General features: G+C 45.5%; 3 non-coding genes across 3 annotated transcripts; 1 reads left to right on the top strand and 2 right to left on the bottom strand.

Moving 5' to 3' along the window:
• Positions 1 to 891: 891 nt before the first annotated feature.
• On the bottom strand, positions 892 to 966 carry Trnas-cga. The gene has a single exon. It is a non-coding gene; the product is annotated as a tRNA-Ser (tRNA).
• A 53-nt stretch (positions 967 to 1,019) lies between these two features.
• Trnas-cga lies at positions 1,020 to 1,094 on the top strand. Its single transcript has one exon. It is a non-coding gene; the product is annotated as a tRNA-Ser (tRNA).
• Positions 1,095 to 10,976: 9,882 nt separating this feature from the next.
• On the bottom strand, positions 10,977 to 11,049 carry Trnai-aau. The gene has a single exon. It is a non-coding gene; the product is annotated as a tRNA-Ile (tRNA).
• Positions 11,050 to 17,856: the final 6,807 nt, after the last annotated feature.

Raw genomic sequence — 17,856 nt, forward strand, 5'->3', positions numbered from 1 at the left:
ATACCATGACCCACCGTTCGAAAAGTGATGTTTCGGGCAGCAGCAGAGCAATCTATAGGGCAGTTCGAGGCTGTCGTGGACGCAGATGGTCGCTATATTGAGCAACGCTTGTAATGTGGAACGTAAACGTGATATACAATTAACAGATGTTACTCTCTCTTATGAAAATTAAAATTTGTTTCTTCAATGGTTTATTGGTTATTTGTCCTCCGCATGTCCTTGCAAATGTTTCCGTAATGTTTCACTGTTCTGTGATCATTCGTTTTCCATTGTTTCATCGGGACCCTCTGAAGTACCGAAAGTTTAGTTATAATCACTGAAAATGTACCGCTATGGCTGACCTTTCAGTCAGTGCGAAAATTTCACAAGACTAGCGTTTTAGCCAGGATAAGTCGGTGGTGTTTCATCTTTGTTGACGTCTCCCATATACGGGGAGCAAACTTCATTGAATAATTTTACGCACCAGTTAGCCCTAAAGTTTTAACTGAAATTAACATTGACCGCGGACACCTTCAGCGTGCCACGTGTCAGATGATAACCGATTACTTGCAGAGGACCAGGTAGAGATTTTATGGAATTAGGTACAGCGCAGATGTATGGCGAGCGAGCCGGTGGGTCGACGTAACCTGTGTTGTTTCCTGCGGCGGCCGCGCTGAGACGAGGTGATGAAGCGCGGCAGACGCCATCACCTCCGGAATGACCTTTAGCGAAACTGCGGTCGTAAAGAGGGTTAGTGCTGGACAGCGATAAGGCGAGGCCTTCCAGTTAGCGGAGGAGCGTCTCGCGTGCTGCCCGCGATAGCGGCGCGCGGCCTCTCACCCAGCGTGGCCTGACGCCCCGCATTACCGTCACACATGGTTCTCCTGAAACTTCCTGGCAGATTAAAACTGTGTGCCCGACCGAGACTCGAACTCGGGACCTTTGCCTTTCGCGGGCAAGCGCTCTACCAACTGAGCTACCGAAGCACGACTCACGCCAGTACTGGCAGAAGTAAAGCTGTGAGTACCGGGCGTGAGTCGTGCTTCGGTAGCTCAGTTGGTAGAGCGCTTGCCCGCGAAAGGCAAAGGTCCCGAGTTCGAGTCTCGGTCGGGCACACAGTTTTAATCTGCCAGGAAGTTTCATATCAGCGCACACTCCGCTGCAGAGTGAAAATCTCATTATGGTTCTCCTCTTCAGCAACAGACTCTCACTTCACTTACCTGCGAAATCGTGGAGGCAGCAGAGAATGAAAATGGTAGCAATGGTTGCGAGTCCTCATACCAGTAAGAACCTAACAGTTATGCACTGTCGCAAGAACCAGCTAATCATGCCATACTCGTACGTTGGCATAAAACATGTGGTTGTTTTACATACCCTTAAGTGCACTGCAGAGCTTTATTTGAGCTCGGAGATTCATTTTTACTGCGGACGTTTTTTTGTGGATCGCGGCGGGGGGAGGGGAGAAGAGTATTAGAATTTAATTTCCCAAAGACAGGGAGGGTGTGGTACGGTGGTAAAGAAAAGAATGGTGTCTATTATTGGTTGTTAGCCTTAGCCAAGAAAAATTCAGTATGAGCACGAAAATTCAAGACGACAAAGTATTTTGCAGGCAACTTAGGGCTGCCGGAAAGCAGGAATGGCTTAGAAAAACTGTCTAGTCGAGTGACGTACTACACAAATCCAAACATAGAACTGCAGGTTTCCTTATACCTAACTCGGTAAGTCAGTTCAAAAATCGAAGACAAGATTATCCCATCTCTAATAGAACAATGCTTAGTAAAGCACTGTGGTGTTGCAACAAGCCTTCATGTGGAAGACTCCCTTATCTTTGCGATAACGGACAGGAGAAGGAAAGTATAACCACGGGAAACCAAAAGATGAGTGGCCGGACGGGGTTTGATTTCCTCCCATACAGAGTGAGAATCCAGTGGTGTAAACCATTGCGCCGCCTCCTCCAGTTTGTGTCTCTACTTCAGAAAGTCGTGGCCAAGTTCGATATTTTTCCTTCTTCTTTGTTGTGGGTGATGGCTGTATAGCTCATGATCTGCTTTTTACTTTCAAGTACTTTGATGCTGTCAACGAACATTTCCTGTCTTCTGGAATTCTTTTCATCCCTGCGTACTTTTTGTACCCAACATCGTGGACACCGTTCTTACGTGCACTTAAATCTTTATCTAACAGAACAACTTTTTGAATCTCCTGCTTCTTTCTAGTACCACTCCTGAAAATGTCAATATCCGCTGCAATAGCACGAGTGTCCCGGTTGCTGGTGTGGGTTCTCTAATGACTTACTTCTTTCTTCATCTATACTATGACAGTTGATCACTTACAATTTCATCATATAAAAGCCTTTCACACTATTTTCGTAACACATAACTGATGCTAATCTATCTGCATCCTATACAGGCTGTGATATACATAGTCAACCACAAAGAAGAAAACCAGCAGAAGACATCACTGATTTCGATTTCTAGCCATACACTGTCCCCCTCCTTCCCCGCCAAATACCACACCAGCAGCTACAGTAAAATAACAATGGACAAAGAGTTCTAGGTTAATCTAGTTTAATACTGTTTATTTTTAAGTAAAATTTCTCTATATGTATGTTTATTATTATTATTATTATGTGCGATTGGACCCATACGGATCACGCAAAGCTTTTCCGATTCAATTTTTTAATTCTCCAAACTTCTCTCATTCTTTCCCCATGAATTCTCTTTCTTTCCTCTATATGTATGTATGTATAAACGCATGAAGATGAACAGAACATGTTTGAAACGCGTTGCATTATGTTAGATTGAGCATAAAATTAAAGTGACTGGTAGCAGAAACTTGAAATAAATAATTAATAAATATCTGGGATGCCTTGCAACATGCTGTTCACAAGAGATCTCCACCCCCTCATACTCTTACAGATTTATATACGCCCTGCAGGACCCATGGTGTCGATTCCCTCCAACACTACCTGGGACTTAATCGAGTTCATGCCACGTCGTGTTGCGGCACTTCTGCGTACTCCCGAGGGGCGCTACACGTTATTAGGCAGGTGTACCACCAGTTTCTTTGTCTCTTCGGTGTATTTTTATTTGTAGTCTCTGAACATTGAGCGATTTTGCAGACTGTTCTCTTCTAAATAACAAACGCATTACCGCGAAAGATGCTTCATTGTGTGTGTGTGTGTGTGTGTGTGTGTGTGAGTGTGTGTGTGTGTGTGCAGTAGGTTTATTAATAGTGCTAATACAATGCCCTGTGGAACATAATGCGCTGATAGCGGCTCTAATGATGCGCCGCTGCAGTACAATCTGCGAAGCAACCTTGAAACCGCTGTCATAAGCGTGACAACTGATGTTCAGAATACATCTGAGTTTCGTGGCATTCCACACGCCGCTAATCGCTTCCGGGTGGCAGGTACAATCTCGGTTCTGGCCGAGAATGCGTGGGGGGGTGTGGTGGTCCAGTGGGCAGACAGCGGAGAGGGACAGCTTTACTGGAGGCTGCCGGTAGGCGGAACACGGCTCTGCGCGCGGCGACGAGGCGCCGCTTGTAAGGAGCGGTGTGGCTGCAGACGCGGCTGCCGCTATCGCGCCTGCCCGGGAGGCGCCGGCCACACCGCACCGCATTAATCGCGGCCCGCGCGCGGCTCTCGTAAAGCAGCCGCGGCCGACTCGCCGGCTCGCCTACACGCGTGTTCCATTACCGCGCCGCGCGTTACTCACCGCACACGGCCGGACTGGCCTGGCCTGGCCTGTGTCTCCACGTGGCGGCGTCCCCTCTCATCTAGTACCTGCTGCAGGCTGCTGTACACAGGCCGAAATCTCAGACACGTCGGCAAGATTTCGGAGCCTCTTCACGGACATTTACTGACTATTTCGTGTGCGGCAGTGGCTAAGCTCCGGCGTCTGGCACTTACCGCCTCTTTCGCCTCTGGCAATCTTCTTTGATCTAAAAACACGCTGAACTGGCTTGTGGTTCGAAGTCCACGTTAAATTGCAGATCCCCTATAGCTAACTAGGTAAGACTGTTCAGAAGTAAGAGGAAGGCCAGGACATATCCCCATTCAAGAAGTCCATTCGTAGTAAAGCGCTGTGCACTGTGCCATACAAAACAGCAGATGACCATGGTTTCCAGTGGCTCGATACAGTGTCTTTCTTTCTTTTTCGGGACCTTTGTCCCGCTCCAACAAGGGGTCGGCTTTGTTATTACGGATTTGCCAGTGTTAATTGCAGAGGGTGGCCGGATGCCCTTCCTGTCTGCGTCTAATGTAAGTCACGAAATAGTGCAAACGTTTTCAAATGTCTATGAGTCGTGTAACGGAGGCGGAACGTGGGGATCAGCCCGATATTCACCTAGCAGGATGTGGAAAACCGCCTAAAAACCACATCCAGGCTGGCCGACATACTGGCCCTCGTCGTTAATCCGCCAGGCGGATTCGATCCAGGGCCGGCGCGCCTACCCGAGTCCAGGAAGCAGCGCATTAGCGCTTTCGGCTACCCTGCCGGGTCTTGCTCGATACAGTGTAACTCCATTTAATTTCTTCTGTATTGCACTGAAAATAATTGTATTGTTCTGCTGCCTTCGTCCTGCATCTGCACAGAATGGACATACTCGTGAACGAAATTAGTGTGGTTGATTTAGGCAGTCGCCGGATGCCATTCCTGTCATCATCCTCAGAGACGGAAAGAGTGTACCCCAACTTTCTGTGTGTAGAGGTTATTTGTGCAAAAGTCCTCTGAATGTTTATAACGCATTGCGTTATTCACCTACTCGACTGTGGTAAACCGCTTAAAAACCACTGTCAGGTTGGCCGACACACCGACCCTCGTCCTTAATCCGCCTGGCGGATTTAATTCGGGACCGGCGTACATCTGCGTCCCGGAGTTACCGCTTTAACACTCACGGCTGTAGGGACAGATACTGAAAACATCTAGACTACAGAGCAAATGCCGACTGTAAGTGCTGCCGTCTGTCATATTCGTAAACAAACTTGTTCCAATTGCACATGGTACTTGCTTTTCACAACAGCAGTGTCCACTATAATCTTCGGTCTCAGGCTTGATTTCAGTACTGTTCGATATTGTCTCGTGTTTGTTTATTCGGCAGTGTCACCTGCACGTTATCAGTAATACACAGCAGTATGGGTAGCTTCACTCGTGAAGAGCTGAACGATATCCAACTCATGTATGGATTCACTTAATGCAGTGGAAGACCGACACAATGACGTTCTGCTCAGTTGGTTTGTTGACGTTCCCGCGATTGCATATTTCAGGTTTTTCTGTTGTTGCGAAAATATTTTCATTATGTCAGCCAACTAAATCATAATTAAATAGATAGTCTATAATGATCCTCCAGGGACTATAGGTCTCTAATACCGAAAAACATAGAAAATACGTTTGAACGACCGCGGAAATTCTATCGATGGAGGTCGGATTCATCGTATATATTCACAAACTCGGTTATCACCTGCAAGGGACACAGAAATTAATGTACAGTTGATACAGTGTGGTCTTTCGCGGCCGGTGCTCGCTTTAGTTACAACTTCCCCTTGAGCTTTGGATGGAGTTGTCAGTTTATCTCTGAAGATGTCTCCCTCAATGAGGACGAAACGTCAGTGAACAGTTTTATGCATCCAGCATGGCCTCTCAGCCAGAACGTTGTAAATGGAGTGTCCGGCAAACAAACTGCCACATCTCACGAATTAATTGCTTAATTATTATTGCTAACGACGAACGCAACTATCCATAAATAGTTTCTGCCGTACCCGGTTTCCGGCTATTTTGCTCGCCTTCGGATGGCTGAGTTTCCTTATTACTTTAATGTACTCGTCAGCAGCATGCCTTCCGCTCCTGTACTTCACAAAAATATTGGAACAACTGCTCCGCAACGCGTAGTTATAGTTCACCATGGGCTAACAGACAAGCCTGCAATGGCAGAGCACAGCATCAACGAAGGACACCTGTTTGTTTTTGAACAGACAAAGGTGATGTGCCTCAACGATTGGTTCTGGGATTCCTTCATCCAAGAGCCAATGGAGATACGAGTACACGACCATCTTGTCAACCGGGACAGCAACCCTACGCCCCGTCGGGGGCGCACCCACCTCCAAGCGCGACGCTTCTTCTGAAAGCACACCATTAGACGAACCGTTGTGCTCGCGACGAAGGAGTCTGCGGTCCAGCGGATAAAAAAGAGGGAACTGGACATGAATTCGTCACTTCACCAGGAAACTACGTGTAGGAAACTCGTCGGAGCACTGCGGCAACATAACGCCGCGACTCGCTTGATAACTGAAGAACATTTCATCGGTGAAATTCGCCTTGAAAGCCTGCGTTCCAAATTTGTATAGAGTTTATCGTGAGCAGAAGCGACGACCCTCAGGTAGGCCAGACGCTGCTGCGATGCCGTCCCATTAAGAACGAGGTACTGACTTCCGTTGCGAGGAAGTCCTGAATCCCGTCGTGTACTTATTCGAATATTTGATAGGCACCCATATTTTCTTCTCGGTGGCGGTGCGGGATTACAGTTGAAAGCTTCTTGGTAGTGAAGAAATACGGTATCAACCTCCTCAATCTACGGACTGAGATTTCTGATTGATCTGTAATGCACTAAATCTGGCTTTGTTTTGCTCTATCGTACAAGAAATTTTGAAATTCTCTGAGCTGACGTTACGTATGTGGTGACTATGGGGAGTTTTTATGTTTTACTTTCCAGATTATGAAAGGGGGTCAATTGTCAGTTCACACCTTCATGCTATTCCCGTTCCGAACGAAGAGAACACGCTACAGGTGGTCTGCACCTGCTGTGACTAACGTCGTGTCAGCGTGCCATACCTCGTGGCGAATCATCGCCTGCTAAACATAACAACAGAAAATTTACCTGATCTTACTGGCAGGAGACAGGACGACGCCGAAGAGGATTTTTACGCTAACAACAAAATCACTGATATGATAGTGACTCTTACCAATGCAAAAAGAGCTGTTAACTTTGTACACGAAAACCGTTCATAGTAGAGCTGATGCTGCCGAACCTGTTCTAAAGCTGACAAATACAAAAAATTCCGTAATGGAGATTGTACGGTGATATGGACGGTGGTATATTGTTTTCAGAGTGTCCTATGACCATACTGATAGAAAAAAGAGCTCATAACAATTCTGAAACTTTTTGAATGACTGTACCCATTCTGTGGCCCAGGCAGAGCTGCCAACAAGTACTTGCATTTTCGAATGAAATACTTCACGCATCTATGGGCGTAAAAACTTCCAGCGTTGGTTTAGCGAGGAGGGTGATGAGTCCTTTCCCTCACAGCAGTACGCTCTGACGTGCCACATTCTCAGTTTGTCGACCTTCTGCTAGATGTGCTGGCTGGGTGACCGGCTTTCTGCCTTTGTGGCGCTCTGTCAAAACAGGCGTGACTCACGCGGACTTTGTGATGCGCGTGACCTCTGATATGTCCACTGTGCGCTGCCCGCTAATGGTGTCACGATTGCCGGCCTCCCCTCCTCACTGAATGCTCGCTCGCACACAATTCCTCAAGTTCTTCTCATACTGAAAGTGCTGCAGACTTTATTCAAAATATTGCTTAGTTGTTAGTGATTCTGAACGCCTGTACCTATCTTTTCTTGCTTTAATCCCCTTGCAGAGGCCCGCTGGGTTGACAATTTTACTTTCATTTTAACGTAGTGGCATAATTTTCTTCCAGTCGCCACAATCGTCAGTAAACCTCAGGGAGTGGTTTCGTGTGTGATATTTGTCAGTGAATCGTTTAAACTATGTTCTGTGTGTGATCACTTTTTGACTGATTGTGTATCGTAATTTGTGAGGTGGAGAACAGGAACCAGCCCAACATTTGCCTAAAAGTGTTTGTAGAATCGCCTAAAAACCGCACTCCGACCGGTGTGCCAGACCAACAGTCGTTCATCCACCGCGCGTGTTCGATCCGGGCCTCCACCCGCCTACGACTCTTCGGAAGTAAACAACGTATGAAAGTTCATACATACAGTCACAAATTATATTTAATTTGGCGCGGTGCATTACGAGTCCCAATTCTTAGTCTTCAGACAGTTGACTGTGTTTTCCATTCTTTCCCGTTCTCAGCATAAGGAGAGCATCGTGACAGAATTCGCAATTGTCTTTCAAAATGACTTCACACAATGTTCAGAAAGTGGTATAAGTGTTGTCCGTAAGTCACTTGTGATATTGGCAAGTGATAGAATCTTTGCTGGTGAAACGATCGATAAGTTAGATACTGTAGTATTTTGTACGTAACAATGTTTTTTATATGTAGGAAGTACAGCCTTCGATGTTAAAACGCATGAAGTTGTAAGCAACCATTTTATTATTTTGTCTGCACTAGAATATATCCACGGTAATGTAAGCATGCAGTCAACCACTTTATTACGCACGTTTCCCGTAGTCTCACGTGCCGAGATAGTTGTACAGATTATCACTAAAAGTTGTAATCGCAGAAAAGCGGATTCTCAGATTTGAAGAGAGCGACGTGAATTGAAATATTTTTAGTGGCTGTCTAAAATACAGTGGCAAATTCTGGTAAAATGATGTTCGAATGCACAGTTGTCTGTCATTGAAAAAACACTTCGATATACAGCCGACGATGAGAGTTTGAGGCGCTAAAACAAAAATATTTTGATGGTTGCAAAGACTTACATTCCACACCAGATGATGAACGACGGTAGAAATAAGTCCGATGACCCTTTACTTAAGTGTCAGTGGTGATAGACATCGACAAATTACGAAATGATTATCGATGATGGACGTTAGTTCTCCTCTTAGTTGTGGACACCCGTGGAAAAAGAAGAGCACTTGCCCGCGAGAGGCAAAGGTCCCGAGTTCGAGTCTCGGTCGGGCACACAGTTTTAATCCGCCAGGAAGTTTCATATCAGCGCACACTCCGCTGCAGAGTGAAAATCTCATTCTGGATTACTATCACATGTTTTCAGATGGCACCTGTTTTGGTAAATCTTAGCGGCTTAGTGTGGGGGCAACAAAAATTACTGAAAATACACTCCTGGAAATGGAAAAAAAGAACACATTGACACCGGTGTGTCAGACCCACCATACTTGCTCCGGACACTGCGAGAGGGCTGTACAAGCAATGATCACACGCACGGCACAGCGGACACACCAGGAACCGCGGTGTTGGCCGTCGAATGGCGCTAGCTGCGCAGCATTTGTGCACCGCCACCGTCAGTGTCAGCCAGTTTGCCGTGGCATACGGAGCTCCATCGCAGTCTTTAACACTGGTAGCATGCCGCGACAGCGTGGACGTGAACCGTATGTGCAGTTGACGGACTTTGAGCGAGGGCGTATAGTGGGCATGCGGGAGGCCGGGTGGACGTACCGCCGAATTGCTCAACACGTGGGGCGTGAGGTCTCCACAGTACATCGATGTTGTCGCCAGTGGTCGGCGGAAGGTGCACGTGCCCGTCGACCTGGGACCGGACCGCAGCGACGCACGGATGCACGCCAAGACCGTAGGATCCTACGCAGTGCCGTAGGGGACCGCACCGCCACTTCCCAGCAAATTAGGGACACTGTTGCTCCTGGGGTATCGGCGAGGACCATTCGCAACCGTCTCCATGAAGCTGGGCTACGGTCCCGCACACCGTTAGGCCGTCTTCCGCTCACGCCCCAACATCGTGCAGCCCGCCTCCAGTGGTGTCGCGACAGGCGTGAATGGAGGGACGAATGGAGACGTGTCGTCTTCAGCGATGAGAGTCGCTTCTGCCTTGGTGCCAATGATGGTCGTATGCGTGTTTGGCGCCGTGCAGGTGGGCGCCACAATCAGGACTGCATACGACCGAGGCACACAGGGCCAACACCCGGCATCATGGTGTGGGGAACGATCTCCTACACTGGCCGTACACCACTGGTGATCGTCGAGGGGACACTGAATAGTGCACGGTACATCCAAACCGTCATCGAACCCATCGTTCTACCATTCCTAGACTGGCAAGGGAACTTGCTGTTCCAACAGGACAATGCACGTCCGCATGTATCCCGTGCCACCCAACGTGCTCTAGAAGGTGTAAGTCAACTACCCTGGCCAGCAAGATCTCCGGATCTGTCCCCCATTGAGCATGTTTGGGACTGGATGAAGCGTCGTCTCACGCGGTCTGCACGTCCAGCACGAACGCTGGTCCAACTGAGGCGCCAGGTGGAAATGGCATGGCAAGCCGTTCCACAGGACTACATCCAGCATCTCTACGATCGTCTCCATGGGAGAATAGCAGCCTGCATTGCTGCGAAAGGTGGATATACACTGTACTAGTGCCGACATTGTGCATGCTCTGTTGCCTGTGTCTATGTGCCTGTGGTTCTGTCAGTGTGATCATGTGATGTATCTGACCCCAGGAATGTGTCAATAAAGTTTCCCCTTCCTGGGACAATGAATTCACGGTGTTCTTATTTCAATTTCCAGGAGTGTAGTTCCACTGGCTAGGCGAAGGATCTGAGGCCAGGCCCAGGGCACAGAGGAGACTGCGAGATATTTATGTGAGCTGGGACGCGCTATGCTGCAACACTTGCGGGACACAATTCAACGCCTACTCCGAGTCGACTGAGAACTTTTGATATTAGCATGAGTAGTGACTATAAATAAAAGACACATCTGATACAATCCATTCCAGCTGCAACCATAAACAGTCAACAACCAACATCCAGATACGCTGTCCTCTCATGTACACAACCCCTGGCTTCCCACTGCTTCGCGACGAAATTTAACAGCAGACCTTAGCATAAGGACACCTATCAATGTTGGGGATTGCCCCAAAGCAGTTACTGACACTCAGAAAAGCTACACTGAGATTATTTAGAATGAACATACTATCTTTTCTTTTTAACCTTAGTATGTAATGGAGATATATCAATTGATTTGAGACACAAAGAAATTACAGATAAATTACAGATACAAGCTGCGACATGGTCGCAGACATTATATGTGGGTGGGCTTTGATTTGAATCAACCAGGAAGGTTGAAAATTTGTGCCAGACCGGGATTCGACCCTGGGTCTCCTGCTTATTAGGCAGATGCACTGACCACTGCGCCATCCGGACACAGTGGACATCGTAACTTCACGGTCTGCCCTAGCACGCCACCTGTCAGACCCAAATTCTCAGCCTATCCACACACTACGAATGTAGTGTCGCTTGCCCATTATCCTCATTTCGCCGATTTCTGTAAAGGTGCGTTCACACTTGTGTTCCTTGCGGTTAGTCACCGTGTGGCTCTATCTTGCACCACCCGGAAATAGAGGCGCCCAGTGTGAACACAGATGTGAAAGGAATCACTCGTACGCACATTGTTGCGTATGGGGCAATCAGTCGTACGACGACTAGCCGCAAGGTGCACAGGTGTGAACGCACGATAAGAGTTCGAGCGCGGTGTGGATCCGCGCTGAAGAGATCTTTGGCCGTCCTCTCCTATATATCAACTACTTTGTTTCAAAGACTTCAGAGCAAATTATTTGATAACTTTGTAAAGGATGACTGCCATTAATATATTTGTAAAAGAAATGTCCTTATGTTCTATTCTTCAGGAGACTAAATCTGGAATGTTAAGTTGCCTGGTACAAGAGGTTTTTTTACGCCGCTTCGGCGGCTTGCACGTTAATATTGGTGGAATGATGATGATGACAACACATAAACCCAGTCCCGAACGGAGAAAAAACAAGAATCGAACACGGCACCGCTAACTGTAAGACACTAGCTGTTGACAATTTAGTTGTAGATCCAAATAGATATATCTTGCCAACACAAAAGCAGTCATAATATAATTTAATGACATTCGTTCAGCTTGTGCCTCTGTAGTTCTCTCCATTGCAAATTTAAGTGTGTTGTTTATAATTAATTAAATGCCATTCAAATTGATTAGCTTACCAACAATGACAATGTAATAAATAAATCACAAAATAAAATTATTATTCCAAGTACACGATATAGAGTTCACATTAAATGTTAGAACAGTTTGTAAATACCTCATCTTCGCAACAACGTCAAACCCTAATCACGTTTTATTTTTAATAAGCAAAATTGCCTAGTAGAGAGACGTTTGTGTGATAGTACGGACCTTTTTGTCGCACAAAATTGGATCTCAAAGTTAGAAAATAAATCCTACGGACAGTTTTTGTGTACAATGGTTTAAATTTGAAAAGGTAGAAGGTTAAATGCGTAGCAGTGTACGAATAACTAAACCTAGAAACATTAGAAAAGAGACTACGGTATATGTTACGACGACGTGTAGCAGCAGTAATATAATGAAAGCATTTAGATAATATGCAGTGAATAAGCAGAAGAAACACACTCCCTACTTATTTATGAGATCATTAGTCACTGGCCTTCCGAGCTCGTTATGAGGAGAGGAACTTTTCAGGTAACGACCACGGCGACGCCAGTTAGCTGCAGATATGCCGGCAACCCGCATCACGTATCGGCGCAGCACGCTGCCGTGTTCCTAGTGGCAGGGGAGGAAACATTCCATCAAAGTAACAAGACGCAGTAATAATGCGAAAATTGAAACAGTAGTGCTTGCGTGAGAACCTCTATCTGCTAACGAAAAATTATTACCGCGAATGTAAGAAAGTCAATACACTGTGGTGCTCGTAAATTTGCTTACCGGAGATGGAATACAATGAAGGGCGTAGTTACATGTTGGTTTAGGCAGTATTCAAAACTGCATTCTCTGAATGAGAAGTAAATGTATTGCAGTGAGAATACCAAAGGATATTTGCATAACCAATGAGTTTGGCGCTAAAGAGGTGATAAATCAATTTTTTTCGCGCTACAAACGGCGAAGTACATATTTCCAGTTAACTTCGGAGCAACAGTTCATATCTCTTGTATTCTGTGTCTATTTTGAACGCTGTCTATTTGAAAATTCTTTCAGCTTTTAAATTTAAGTAGGCCAGTAACATCACTTTTGTATTTCTTTGTTTACATTTCTGGGCACTTTTCAAAAGCGATGCAAAACCAAGCGCCACTACATTTCCTGTAAATGAGGAATGAAACCACAAAAATTTTCGTTAGTAGAGTATTACTTTTATATGGGGTAACTTCGAGAAATTACCGTTATGACGTGAGTATGGTTTTCGGTATTTTTTCTCATATATGAAACATGGTACTGATTTTAATACAAAGAAGGCACGGTTAGGAAGATGCAATTCACGCCGCTGGCCATTAACACTGGACATGCGAATGATCAGCATTGCACAAAGCTGGTATCAGCAACGGCTTCTACAGTCGATAAACACGAGCGTGCTGAAAAGTAATGCCTGCGAATTTTTTATGTGAAATTCTTAAAAGATTTTTAAAGAAAACAAACTTTATTAACAATCTACATCTGTATTCATCATATCTACATATTTATTTGTAGACATGGTCACACTGACGACGAACACTTATTCCTGAACGGCAGACGATTTTGTTGATCCGTCACGGTAGACTGCCTTTGTTGACAGGGTCACACATCGACTCTGACTGCAGCTCTTCATCGCTATCAAAGTGAAGTCCTCCATGGGGTTTTTTAAGTTTTGGAAGCAGATAAAAATCAAATTGGACCAATTCGGGACTTTATGGAGGATGATCGATGACAGTGAACCCAAGGCGTCGGATTATTGCTCATGTCGCAGCGCTCTTGTGTGGTCTGTGCTGAAGGAAAGGGAGGTTCATGTAGGGACGTACTCTTCGAATTCGCGCTTCAAGATTTCTGTGGGTCTCGCAATACCATACAACGTTCATGGTGGTGCCTTTTGGTATAAATTACAAATGCACCACTCCTTGAACATCCGAGTACACTGTGAGCATGACATTACCTGCTGACGATATGGCCTTGAACTTTTTTCCTGCTGGTGATCCATTCATACTATGTTGTTTTCGGAGTCAAAAAATGAATCCAGCTTTCATGACCTGTCACAATGTTGAACCCATCAGCTTCAAGCAAAATACATTCTTGAAAGATCTCCAATTTCCACTGTTTCATGTTGGGAGTGAGCATTCAAGATATCCACCGTGCACAGTTTTCTGTGCTGCAGTTCTGCAGTGATGGCCTGTATAAGCTCTCCTGAAATGCCACACTTATCTGAGAGCTGTGTCTGTGTTATTTGGCGATTTTCTCTGATGAGATCACTAACCCTAATACAGCGAGTCTCTTCGGTTGCCGTAGCAGTCGTTCACTCCGGCCTGTGTCTCACACCATCGTATCTTTCGTTACGAACACGACAAACACAACGTCGCAAATCGCTGATGTCGATATAATCATCACCGTACACACCCTCATTTTTCTGTATCTTTCGTTACGAACACGAGCAACTTAACGTCGCAAATCACTGATGTCTATGTAATCATCACCGCACACACCCTCATTTTTCTACGGATTTCAACAGGAGATACGCTTTCTGCGGTTAGCTACTCGAGTTCCAGCACTCTGTTTCTCACACACCGACATAGTTACGTTGCACACCGCCATGTTACACGCTGCAATTCGGAGCCCTCTAGCGGTAGAAGGCTATAACTTGCGTCAGCGATGCGGGAACGTCGACCGAGTAATATGCGTGATATGTGATATCTCAACCGATACAGAGAACAGAATAAAAAATTCGGAGGCATTACTTTTCAGTACGTCCACGTATAAGGAAAAATTACGCAGCAGATTTCTCATTCAGAACTCTCATTTGAATGTTGTTTGTTTGTTTGTTTGTGAGATCATCATCTCATGACTCATATTAGAAAAAGGAAAGGTTACCAACACGTGTCTGAATTCGACAGTTGCAGGATCATGGCCTATCCAGACTATGGTTTATCGTTCGGCGATACTGCTGCTCGCTTTGGTCGGGACGTCACAACAGAATCACCTCTGGTTCACAAAGCTAGTAGTTTGGACAGCAGCCGTCACATTTCCGAGGCGCTGTTGCCCATCTTCGAGGCCTCGTTGACGTTACCTTTCAAGAAGATGACGCGAAACTCCGTATTGCCCATGCTGTCCGTGCCTACCACGACACGGAGCGTGTTAAACTGCTGCTCTGGCCGTCACATTCTCCAGATCTGCCACGCCTCCACTCGCCATCCACTACGACTGATGAAGTCTAGCATCGAGTTGAAGCAATTTGGAGTGACGTACTCTTACGTGCCATCCAGGCCAATTTCGACTCCATTCCCAGCCGATTTAGAGCCATCGTTGTTGCTAGGGGTAGCAACAATGTGTACTAAATTTCGCACCCTGTAACCCCAAGATCACCTAAGAATTTAATCATGTATTCCTCCTCCTATATTGTGTACGCATAATAAGTAAAATTTTGTTGTTTATTATCCTTCCAGATGTTGAAATTTTGATGGCAAAGAATGTATTTCAGAAGTGTAACTTGCAATAAAGTATGAATGTGTCTGAAACAATTTTTTTTTAAATCGTATAGGAAAAAAAGGGAGTTATGAAGTTCCACATTCCGTTTACATCGAGATCATTAGGCACTGGAGCAGCAGCTCACAAGGCTGAGGTTGGAAAAAGATTCCGGTTGTAGCCCTTCTGAAGAACTCACGCCATCAGTCGCCTCAAATGAAAACTTCAAACCTAAATTAGGGTAGCCTGCAGGGTATCCAAGGTAACAGCACACTCTGTCCCTGCAGGAAAGCTCAAGCATTTTCGTTAAGCATTGCCTCTGTTTCAACACCAAGGAGCACACTACTTTGGACTACCGTCATGCGAACGATATTCAGAAATAAAAGCAATGTCATGCGACTCATGTCAATGTGTACCCTTTGCCAATTGACGCAATATCAGCGATTTGCATTTTGGTCTCACGGAATCGAAACCTGGACTTCCGCGCCATTAGCTCGCAAGAATTACCAATAAACTGGGAAGGAGGTCAGTATTCACTTACGATATGCTGAAAAAACATTTTACGTAGTAACTTTTCGACTGGTTTGAAAGCAGCGTACCAAGCCCACTCTTTGCAAGTAAAAGTAAACAGCATCTTATTACCTCTGATAGAGGTAATACAGCAGTCTTCGCATAGCACCGTTAACGACTAATGATAGTTTACCGTCGATTTAGCTTTTCGCTTAATTCATCGAGAGCCTCATTACAGCCCGCTCGAAACAAGAAGTCGTAAAACGCCGCGTTCTCTGGCGAGATCCCGTGGTACGTTTCACTGGACTAAAGATCGCGATTTTCTAGTGCGCCTCTCCATTATATGTTAATTTTTAACGTACGGGGCGTTATTACGGGTCTCGAAGCGCGCGCAATCTTTGTGTAACGAAAGATCCACACACGTGCTGGGGATGAATGCGCTACCCTGTCTTCCATTCCAATTTGCGACCGGTTATCCTCATACAAGCGTAACCACACCTATGAAATTGCAGCGCACGCCCAGTTACGACAGCGCCGTCCTACTTCTACCTTATGCTGAGGATTAGTGTCACAAAAGACATTTCGGGTAACGGAGCAACTTAGTAAACAAACAACAGATTCCCTACTCATTTAGTGCTAACTGTAATTGAGAAAATCTGGAAGAGCCACATTTATAAAACATATGTTTTTCGTATCGAAAGAAGGTTACAGCCGAGTCAAATGCATGGATAAAAGACCCATGTCCCAGCATCGCTTCTGCATAGTTACCTAAGTCACTGACAGACTGAGATGATTGTACCTTACAAGGGCCAGAACGTACCAAGATATCAAACAGCCCATCCCTTTTCACGCCCGACAGATATCTTGCCATTCGTTCGAGGTGCTATTTCGACTTTATAACACTGTGAAATTGACCCACATAAAGATAAAAACGTAGGCGCACAAAGACTCACAGTTAGTTTTTAACACTTTGTAGCCTCATCACTAGCTGATATTAAACACCAGAATAACCATGGACTCCCGTAACAAAAAGATGAAATAAGGTAGAGTCTAAAATTCTACCGATGATGAGGAATCCGTTGAGAATCTCCATGTACGATGTGTGCCTAATATGTAGACCTAAAACGAGAACGATGGCGGAATCGTAGTTAGAGATAGGAAAATCAAATGTTGGAAGCGCAAAACCGTCGCGACTGAATATCGAAATGGAAAAACATTGACACTGCTGTGAAACGCGGACACGTCTAGCGGACGACCTCCTACACACACACACACACATATATATATATATATATATATATATATATATATATATATATATATATATATAGCCACATCTCGTTAGCTACAGTGATCCACTCTTACGCAGTTTCCAATCGTCGGTGAGGCATTTTCTCTAATTTCGGCAACGACTGTTTCGAAACTTCACTTCGAATATTGCTTCGGAGCCCCATCCAAGTGCACCGTACCGGCCAGCTAATTTCAGACGTAACCCTCCTTCATTAACCACTAGGCGGAAACAATCCGCGAAACACAACTGTCTCTGTTTATGCGCACGGCTTCGCAGTTTATATTGTAGGCAGGCGGTTGTTTGTGTCAGTCATCAGAGAAAAAGTAGCATACTTGTCAGTATGGCGTCACTCTTGAACGTCGATGTTGAGACATTCGATTTTCACTAAGCACTGAGTCCGTGGACTCGGTTTTCAAATACTTAACCGCATTTCTTGTAAGTACTCTCGGAATCTCTGATTAATGCCATCCACTACTGAAGTGTCACCTCGTTGGGCGCAAAAGAATATGTAACAGAAGAGAACGTGTAAGAGAAAAGAATTTTTCATTTCGTAGGGACGGGGGAAAATGAATGTGTTCATACCTCTGAATGCTCCCTGTTCGCTCTTTGTTATTCCTTATTGCTTACGCTAGGCACACTATGGAGATGGTAGAATTATTGCGTAACCTCTCTTCAATACCGTTTTTTATATATTCGCAACAATGTTTCGCGATAGCAACGACATCTCTCTTCC

The sequence above is a fragment of the Schistocerca americana genome, chromosome 6, assembly GCF_021461395.2.
Source record: "Schistocerca americana isolate TAMUIC-IGC-003095 chromosome 6, iqSchAmer2.1, whole genome shotgun sequence".
NCBI lineage: Eukaryota > Metazoa > Arthropoda > Insecta > Orthoptera > Acrididae > Schistocerca > Schistocerca americana.